Raw genomic sequence first — 10,596 nt, 5'->3', positions numbered from 1 at the left:
TTTTGGCCAGGAAAAACAGGTACTCGCTTTTTTTCTTTTTTTGCATTCTATATTTCTTCAATTTTTTTCTTTTTTGCGTGTGTTTATAAATTACCTCGAGGGCCGTACCAAATGGTCTCGCGGGCCGTATANTTTCAAAAATCTATCATAAATTTAATCGATAGATTTATGATTCGAAAATTATAAAAGTAGGGTAGACATGTGGATATTATCCGGCTGAACAAAACGTGCATTTATCTAACAGGTACGTTTCCCACAGATCTTATTTTGAGCCATTTTCTAAAATCCTATGGAGAAATCTCATTGCTATTTGTGGAGGGAACCCATGCGCAGCTTACTTCCTGGTTTTGGGACGCGTCTCTCTCCTCCTCTTCACACACCACACTTTTCGCGGCACACGTACTTACAGCCAATCAGCTCTGAATTATGCGAGATGACGTATGGTGGGGATGGCAGCTCAGTGCCCCTATGGTCATAATTGTTCTGCCACACACATTAAATAGGACAATACTCTGAGCATGCGCAGTGTAGTTTTTACAGTCACCGTTCACTTAGACAGTGAGAGGGAGGGCATGATCGGGTTTTGTCCCACATGGCTCTAAACAGCTCAATAGGCACACACTGTAGACACTAATTAGAAGAACACAGACTAAAACAGCAATGCACAGACGAATCAGATGATTAAACATGATCTTAAAATATATTTTATATATTTTGTTATTTATTTTTTACATTTTTTTGTAATCATTATTTTTAATACTTTCTGCTGACACTAGGTGGGGCTGTGCCCCACCTGCCCCTAATGACCAGTCGCCACTGCGTACAGGACATACACACGGAGCCGTTTGGCCCCCCAGAGCGTTCCGTTTGCAGATCTATCCACCTTGGGACCCGTTATCGTTTTGGGGGTCAGTTTCCGCGGTTCCGTTACGGCCTCTCGTGAACGAACGGGCTATATGAAAGAGAAAGGTAGCGGATACAACCCGTTTAGTTCCCGTGTAAACAGCACCTTAGCCTCTTGGCTAACTATGCACATTTGCAGCAATGTTAATTAATGTGCACTGTCCCTGTTAAATAAATGAATACAATTAAATTAAACTAAAACAATCTGGTGATCAGTTTTGAAGCTCTAATTGTGCCGTGATACACGCTAATGAGATCTAGTGCAACAAAACCATAACCTTTTGCTTAAAAATGTAGTTAAGTTAATATTATTGGCTAATTTAACTCCAAACAGATATATTGCTGTACGTAAAATATGTTAATATCAAAAGCTTCTCTTCTTCATTTAATGACTGTAAGTTTACCTTATTTGATTTTTATTAAGGTTTATATAATTTATATAATTTCTGCAAATCCTAGTCATCTTTTCCTCATTTGACTGTTTTCTCTGTTTTTGCCAAGTATATGTTTCATCTGTATTAAAAATTGAAGTACATACATTCCTACTCCCTCATTGAGGATAAATGCAAATATTCTTATTTTCTAAAGTGTTACTTCTGGTCACAATATGTGTCCTACTTCACAGAAAAGTCCTTTCTCCATGCTGTGGGTTTGTGGATTCAAATCTTCACAACAATTATTTTTCAAAAAATGCTAAAGTGTTGTTAATAAAGAGTGAACAAAGCCATTGTTAGTGTTATTCGGAACAGCTGTGTGACTGTTAGTTCTGTGAAAACAAGTTGTGATGTCACAACATCATTCAACCAGCTAGGGTATAGCAGAAAGCAAGGCATATCTTTGAGGCATAATAATACATTTGGTGGCCATTCAGTTTCCACAGAGGGTCCGGACTTGATTGATGATCTCCAACCATACACTATTATCTCCTAATGCTAGCTCTCACAAAGTGTGTGTGCTTTGTGCTTAGCACTTTATGGGTCATACTTCTGGCAGTTACGTATGTGCAATATTTGACCATACCCTTCTCATTATAAGGCTGCTAGATCAAACTGTTATTATTCACAAGAATCACTTCTAGATAAGCAGTTAACACAATATTTAAAACACATGTTTTCTTTAGAAAAATGTGTCAGATGGAGAGGTAGAGGTGGTGGTAGGCCGGTGGCAGAGTTTATGTTGCATGCAGCTACACTTGGTCACTGGTAAAATGAAAACATTTTAATAAAATAAAATGAATTATTTATAGAAATTGAAAACTTAAACTAATAGGCCAAATCATATACTTCAATGCTACACTTAAAATATGATTTATGATTGAGAATAGGTTAAGATCAATCATCAATCAACGTTTGTTTATAAGATAAACAGCAGCAGTTTATTCAAATGTATTCAAAATAGCACCAACATAACCAGCTGTGATGGCAATGCATCAATAGTCATAATTCAGCGATTATATTATTCTGAAACAAATTGAGTAGCCTACTGTCACATAAGAACCAATGTTCAAAAGGTTCGGTTTATTCAGGTCAGGGACAGTCAGGCAGGGTCAACACCAGGAAATCCAGCAGTCACGCAAACAAATCCAATAAAGGGGCAGGCAGGAAACTCAAGGTCCAAAATCAGACAGGCAGGGTCAAAACCAGGCAGAACAGAACTAGGCAAACATGATAGTAAACTCCGGAGCGCTTGGTAAAACACACAATACAATCTGACAGACGACAAGTGAGAGTGAGGTGGTATACTGTGGACCTAATGAGGGAATGAGTAGCAGGTGAGGGGAATCAGCTGATTGCCTGGAGGAAGGGGGATCTGAAATGACAGGAGAGTTATATAAATGTGTCGAACTTGTGACACTACTTTTACTTTGGGTACTGTAAGTACGTAGGCTTTATTTTGATGCTAATACTTTTTGACTTTCACATTTTCTATGCAGGACTTTTACTTGTAACTGAAAATATTTACAAATTGCCATTGCTAGCCAACTTTTACTTAAGTGATAACTAAGTAACTGCTTCCCCCAGTGGGTTAAACACGTGTCTTTGAAGTCAATAATGTACTGGACCTACACTGAATTTAAGTGTTATTTCCTCATCCATATTTGAGTAGTTTAGTGGTACCCTCTCCTCCTCCCCCCATTAAACCTGCTCATTCCGGGGCTTGGGAATATAGTCGCTGTCACTGTTTGGGGGGCTGGGTGGGGAGGCTTTAACCCGGTCACAACGCGGGGAAGTTGCTCGCGGTTTTTCTGCGTTGCCATGGGGTTTTGTAAAACCTATTGACTGCGATAGGGTCCCTTCTATTCTTTGAGTCCGTCTTTGTGGAGAAGGAGGAGGAGGAGGAGGAAGAAACTGCTATTACTTTTTCCTGACAGAGGCGGGGGGTGAGCGATAGTAGCATCCAGGGGAGGAGGGAGGGTCTCGAAGCGAAGTACCGTTACGTGCACGAGCGAACCTCCCTCCGCACTCTTCCTTCCAGCGGTGGAGAAAATACAACTTTCTGAACGGTTGCCACGACATTAGTTGCACCTGAAGGTAAGTTATTTACAATTGCTGTGTTTTTATAGTGATAAAATTGCATATTTTCACATGTTTTTTGCCCATATGAGTGTTTTTGAGTTGAGGCACTTGGTACAAATTTAAGCTCGCTTTGAACACGGAGCTCTCAATTGGTATTAGGATTTGAGCACGCACCTGTACGGATTGACTCTTCACGGCAGGTGGTTGTTGAATAAAATGAAAAAAAGAGGATGAAAAGAGGTGAAATACTTAAAGGGAAGAGTAGTCACGACTGCTTTTATATTTTCATCAGTTTTTCACGAGTGGAATAACAACTAGACTTACAGTTTTATCATGAACAGTGACCTGGGAGATGAACCATTGCTAGCTTAAACACGTTTACACCTAGCAAAAGCTAAATGATTCCACTTTTTAACACAAATTAACAGCATTAAGCTCTCAGACCGTTTTCAATTTAAATTAAAGTACTTGAAGCAAGGGCACTAGAGTTAATATGTGTGAATAATGTCATTCTGAGTATCACTTATTCACATTTTGCCTGTGATGCTTGATAATAATCAGTGCCTGTAGATCACCATGTGCCATCCTTCTTATTTAACAGCACTCTGCCCATTACACAGTAATGATCTAAGCCTGCTTATCACTGGCTCTCATGCTGAATACTGAACCGCAGGACTGAATCATACCTAGTCATGCAATGTGGTGAATGGCATTATCTCATTCTCTTTTGGAAATAAATGCATAATTTCCATCCGAATGTGACAGGAACAGGGGATAATAGTGTTCAGTAGGAAAATGCATGAACAGACATCTTTTTAAAAGCCCTGCTTAATTTCCATACAATATCAGCAGTTGTATTCCTGTAGTTTGAAAGGGTAAGTGGTGTTATCATGTGGCTCTAGAAAGCGCTAAAAGTCCATATTTCTGGATCATTTCTGTTGCTGTTTTTCCATCTCAGCTGACACCTCTGACAAAGCACTAACATATTCATTTGAGAGAAAATACACATCCTATTTCTTTAATCCTTTTCCACACTTGAGGAAATTGCTCTTCATTACATGCATTTCTGTTGAAGTGCAGAGCATGCGTGACACAAGATTAGAATGAGTGATGAGGCTTCAATGAGTGCGATTAAAATCACATTATAGGGACATTTCAATCAGAAGAGTTGTGGTGGTTACCGCTAGCTTTGGTAATTTATGGGCATTGAACAGTTGTGCATCAGGCTTGTGTTCTTGACGTGTTGCATTTAAGGACCAGATATATCTCACGTGGCTTCTCAGTGATTCCCTCAGTATGAATATTTACAAGGTATGCTAATTTTGTCACACTCTTTGGTGGAAGTGCTGTAAATTGAAATACTCAAGTGTTGTTGTCTCATTATAGATTATGCCTTTGAGGGACTCCCAGGAAACACGGAAATGTTTCATAGTTTTCCCATAATTTAATATTTCTATTCCTTTTGATGCTTCTCTTTTATTGTTCACAACAGCGTGGCCTATATCGTGTATAGCACAGATTGTGGTACACTTTCCCAATAATGCTTAAACACTTCTAATGTATCAAGTGGTGTTGCTACTCCTTATCATGATCCTGCTGCTTAATTTGAAACACAAAGACCTTCTGAAGGTCAGACTGCCATTAGTGATTGTAATCATCTCAAGCTGCTCATCGAGAGGGGTAGATCCTATTTGTGTGGTGCCATCAGTCCCACCCGTTTACGTTCAGGTAAGTTGGCTGAATGTCAATTCCCGTCCAAAGACAAGAGCCCCTAATGGCACTTGTCATCACACGTGGTCCCCAGCCTCTCAGTATTCAGGGCAGTGGTGCTTTGTGTCCAGAAGTAGGTCGAATGCTTCTCACCAAACAATTTGAGCGAGCGCCAGTAATTGGACAAGCAAAGTGTCGAGCATCTCCCGGGCCGGTCCATGTCAGCCACCACTTAATATGCAGCTCCGACCTGACGCATTTCATGGACCTTTTTCATCCCTTTAATCATTCAGATTACAAAATGCAGGAAACAGAACATCCTTTGTAGCCGTCTCATTCTTCGTATATTAGGGCAGCTACTAGAAAATGTCAGCTCATGTGACGAGAAACAGCCCGTTACAGAAGCTGTAAATATGTTAAGGGGTGTTAATTCCATCTATATAACCAAAATTACAAATTTGCCTCAAGGGGCTTCACAATCTGAACAGCATATGACATATTCAGACTCAACACCGATAGGAGAAAACTTAACCGAACTTGAATAAAGCAATATTGCACTTATTGTAAGTCACTTTGGATAAAAGTGTCAGCTAAATGAAATGTAATGAAAGATAAATCTAAAGAAATAAATAATACAAACCTCAGAAAGAGCAACCAAGGAGGGATTCCTCTTACAGAGCAAATGCAATAGATGTCGTGCGCAAAGATTAGGATTAGAAAACGATAAATAGATTGTAAACGTGAGGAGAAAATGGATCAATGAGGACGTCAAGCAACAGGATGAAATATAAGTCTTCGAGTGCTTGGGCATGCTCATTAATCATTTTGATGTCATCAAAGGGACATTAAAATCTAATTTGACATGAATAGGGTGCTAAAACAGGGTAGCTGAACCATTAAGACATTTAGCAGCACACAGATTAAAGCTTAGTCACACAGATAAGTGATAACATGTGAGCTCACACCTCGCTGTGTTTACTTTTTCACAAGCATCGCAAACTGGCAAGTGGCAGGAAGTGCATGAAGATGTGATTGATCTCTTTACTGGTTCATAATAGTGTTAGTTTTGCAACAGACGTGTTTGCACTTAAAGTAGTGCATTCAGTTGGAGAGGTAGGGGTTGAGGGTGAAAAGAAGAAAGGGAGAAACACAGAGAGAGCTTCCTTTGTGCTGGTGCTTTGTACACCTGGCCTTTAACAGTGCACACTGAAAGATGCATGTATCAAGATTCAGAGAGGCCGCCAGCCTCAAAGCAAGCTGAGCCAGTTAAGACCAGGACATGAATGTGATCTAGAGGATTTCTGATACATTTCACCTTTTGAATTTAAAGCCTTTTTAATGTTCGTCTGTGCACATTGTGTAGTAGAGGCATTTCTTATCGGCAATGTGATTTCAGGCTCTCATTCAGTCTGTCGGATTGAATCTGCTGTATCTGATCGCTTCTTGAGATTAACAGGAGCAGCCTGACAACAGTGAGCAGGAGTGAATTTGTAGTTCTGTCTAAATGTCCTTTTATGCCTCCCTGTTATCACCTTAACATCTAAAAGTGTTGCTGCTTTTAATGCAACAAATGAATTGTGGTTACTGAGAACAGGTAAAGGGATATCAAGTGTATACATGGCAGCGTTGAGATGTTAAGAGCACTTTCTCCGGAGTACCTTGCAAACGCGTTAGGAAGGAAGGTGTGGAGCCTAGCAAGTACCCGGGCCCTAATTGAGGTTCAACTCAGGTTCCCGCACTACAAGAAATTACAGTGAGGAGGACTCATGCTCCTGATGCTGCAGGCAGAGTTGAGAGTGCTGCAGTGCCGCTATCCTCAAGCCCCCCTCGTTCATGTTTGACACCGCTGACAGCCGGAAAGGCAAATTCTAGCCGGTATGTTCTGGAAATGTGTTTGGTTACATGAAATATTCATCCCCTTGCCTGATCTCTGGCAGTGTGCATATTTATTTGCCAGATTTATTTTTATGATACCTGTGATTGGTTCAGAGGAGAGATACAGGAGGGTTGGATTGATTCCCTCTGGAGGGGGATGGTAGAGAAAGTGAAAGAGATAAGAGGCGATGATCAACAGAATCAAGGTTTATTTCTGATTCAACAGCACACTGCATCATCGGGGCCACTGGGTGAACATGATCAATGGATACTCCGCCTGCACGGACAATTAATCAGTAAAGGACGGACCTTCAGTGAGGTCAGCGTTATCTCGTATGTTCAGCACTTCCTTTCCCAGCAGGGTGAATGAATGAGCGGTCAGTAGCCGGTACTGACGGTGTGTTTTGCTCACATCCCTGCCTGGAGGTATAGCTCAGGCTGTCATTATCCCTTTTCTGCTGTACCGAGGTTTTCTCAAAACTGACACATTTCACCCTGACATATTGTTGCTAGCTGCCAGCGACTTGAATTGTTCTTTTTCACGTCTTTCATATATTTCATAACACTCAGAAACGTTATTGTTACACCCAAGCGACAACATTTACACAGTCAACACTTGTTGTGTTTTCATCGTCCCCCCCGAGGCTGTTTATGAATGTGTTTATCACGGGAATTTCAATCCCCTGTTGTATTCAGTGCCAAGACGGTGACATGTACTGTTATTCTGTCTCATTTAGCTCTAGAATTGTTTCACGTTTAATTAATCAAATGAGGTTATGCTCACATGAAAACCATAGCCACTATAGAGAGACAATAAGATGGTGTTTTATGAGAAGAATTCTAATCCCAATGCACATTGCTGTCAACACATTTTTCAATTGTTTTGTCCCCATTTTTGCATGCCCGCTCAGATGTATAAAGCTGGAGTTGAATCAGAGGGTAATAATCCTCAAGATTCAGTGTTTATGGTAAAAAAAACTATGTGAAAAGGGCAACACAGCAGTAAGATTCTCCAAGGGACAAGAAACATGACATATATGCCTCAAAGAGTAAGAAGTTATTGCCCTAAAGTCACTGGAATACAGGGAGGATTTCCATTTCAATTGCAGGCTCAATTTGGGATAAGTCATGCATACAGAGGTAAGGCAGACAAAGACCGTAGGAATAAAAGTGACGAATGTACAGAATGGAATAGAGGAGACTGGTATCATTGGCTTTGTGTCCCATGAAGGGTATTGTGTGGCTGCTTGGATAAGGCTGCAAGAGGGACCCCAGGGACATGAAAGTGAAGGGCACCAAGGATGAAGGAGGACACATGTGACAGGCAGGGGACACAGAAGACGTACCGGGACAGAAACACACCTCTGTGAGCCTGGTACTGTTTACCAGGTCATGTAATGGGATTGTCAATCAGTGTTTTCTGAAACCGCAAATTGCTTTCTTTTGGTCCAAATGGAACTCCACCCCAAAACCTTTTCAAAAGATTTCCAATCATTTTAAACTGAGCGGCAAATTGGTTCTCAATTATTATTTTAATTGAGTAATTTCCACGCAAGATACGTTGTTAATATTACTTGATTAAGGACAACGTGTACACATAACTCTGGAGTTTCATGTATAATCATCTAGTCGACTGTCTTTGTTACCTTGTGCCAAATTCATGGAACCCTAATACTTATAGATTGCGACAGTCAAAACGAAAAAAGAGGTTCTGTTGAAAACCAGCTACCATTAACCTAAACAATGTCAACGCTACCATGGTGATGTTTTGCAGGTATAAAGTTGACCATGTTCAAGACTAACACTTAACACAAAGTACAGCATAGACTAAATAGGAATGACATTTTACAGCTGTTCATGTAAACTGTTGATCTGATGAAGTCACTACATACCTGGAGTTAATACCGTTTATTCTGAGGGGGTCATTTATATCTGCAGCAAATTGAATGGACCTCGGTATTTACGAAATCCTGGGTACGGGCCTGGCCACATGTATCAGAGGAATACAAAGTGCTGGTTCAGATGTGGCCTGCATTTGGTGTCTAGAAAGTTTCTCTCTGCAGTCTCAATTCTGAGAAAAAAGTTTGAATTTTAAGAATAATGGGAACATTGTGAGAAAAAAGTAAATTGGAAATCAAACAAAGACATTTCACCAAAAAACTTCATATATTGTATATCGTGACTATGAATGTAAAATATTTCATACTAGTCCAGTTTTAGTCTAGACAAAGATGTGGATCAAGAGATTGTCATTGCCATCTATTGTTTGTAATGCTACACAGTGTCCTATGAATCGAAAAATAGTAATCTTCTATTATAATATTGAAACCAAAAGTCAAATATACCTATTTTTTGACAGAAGACTTACTTTTTATAGTCGAAAAAGCAAATGGGAACCTTACACTTTGGTTAACATTGCCTCCGGGTCCCATTAAGCTTCGACAGTGATCCAGGAACTAGCTTTACCTAATAAAACACCATCATGTTAATAGGTACACCTGTGCTTGCCTTACAGTATATGAAAATTCCAAAATGTCTGCTTTAGAAGGGTCAAAGGAAGTCAGCAAATGAATGTTCAAGAATTCAAACAACGCTCTCTTTGCATAATCAGAAAGAAATGTCAAGAATGTGTTGTGGCACTTGATCATTTGTATGAGATAATGTATCCCCTAAGAGCTGTAACCGTGTGTCTAGAAGTAGGTGAGCATTATGTGTCGGTGTGACAGCGCAGCAGTGCTCTGTGTCCATGCGCTTCCCCAGGGACTTCATTACAGCGTGTCGGGCTCCGTTGGGTACTGTAAGTGGACTTCTGGGAGAGCCCCAAGCCAGTCCAGCTCCATGTGTGTAGATTCAGTGTAAACATGTGAGCCTGGTGCCTGCCCTGCATAGTAAGAGCCTGTTTACTGGCCCAGTGAGGCCCCGAGTCGAGCACAGCACTATCCTCCAAATGGAAGATTAGAGAGCAGATCAAGCATGATTAGAATCTTGAAACAAAGAGGATCGGCTGCTGGAGTGGTCGATTTGTTAAGTGGACAAACACATGAGCAAGAAGCATAATCCTTTAACAGCTGAAGCAGTTTCATTTTCTATTTCATCCCAAGTTGTCATTTAGGTTGGATAATAGCTGGAGAGTGTGCAGACATCATTTACTCTCTTTTTTTTCTAATGGGCACACAAGATTTTAAAGACCGTTTATTCAAAAATGTTAAACTTTAAAAAGAGATAGCATTGTGTTAAAGGTCCCGTGTCATGCTTTTCCGGTTATTGCCCGTCCCCTTGTGTGTTATGTAGCTTTTTATGCATGTGAACGGTCTGCAGAGTTACAAACCCTCAAAGTACACCCTGTAGCGAGTACAACTCTATCGGCCCGTCCACATAGCAGCGTTAAAGAGTTGAGCAACGTTTGAAGCTGAGGTGGAAGCATCAGCCAATCAAATCCCGTTTATGCAAATCTGACGGTACAAGTGCTAGCCAATCAAACCGCGTGTAAGCTGGGAGTGACATACCACAGTTCATTTTCTATAATCCTAACAAAATGGAGGAGAAATTAGTTATTGTGGTAGCAAATCACCCGGTTCTTTATGACCAGTCC

At 40.5% G+C, this 10,596-nt stretch overlaps 1 protein-coding gene across 1 annotated transcript in view; it reads left to right on the top strand.

The window, feature by feature from the left end:
• The first annotated feature begins 3,293 nt into the window (after positions 1 to 3,293).
• The window catches only part of LOC104941122 (neural cell adhesion molecule L1-like protein), a 38,567-nt gene continuing 31,264 nt past the window's right edge, over positions 3,294 to 10,596 (top strand). The window contains exon 1 of the mRNA XM_010766168.1: positions 3,294 to 3,434. The gene's annotated coding sequence lies outside the window, so the exon portion shown is untranslated. The remainder of the gene's footprint in view (positions 3,435 to 10,596) is intronic.

Source organism: Notothenia coriiceps, unplaced genomic scaffold (genome assembly GCF_000735185.1).
Source record: "Notothenia coriiceps isolate Sejong01 unplaced genomic scaffold, NC01 NC01_scaffold00003176, whole genome shotgun sequence".
Lineage (NCBI taxonomy): Eukaryota > Metazoa > Chordata > Actinopteri > Perciformes > Nototheniidae > Notothenia > Notothenia coriiceps.
The sequence above is the reverse complement of the archived record's forward strand: the minus strand, read 5'-3'. Positions and strand labels throughout refer to the sequence as shown.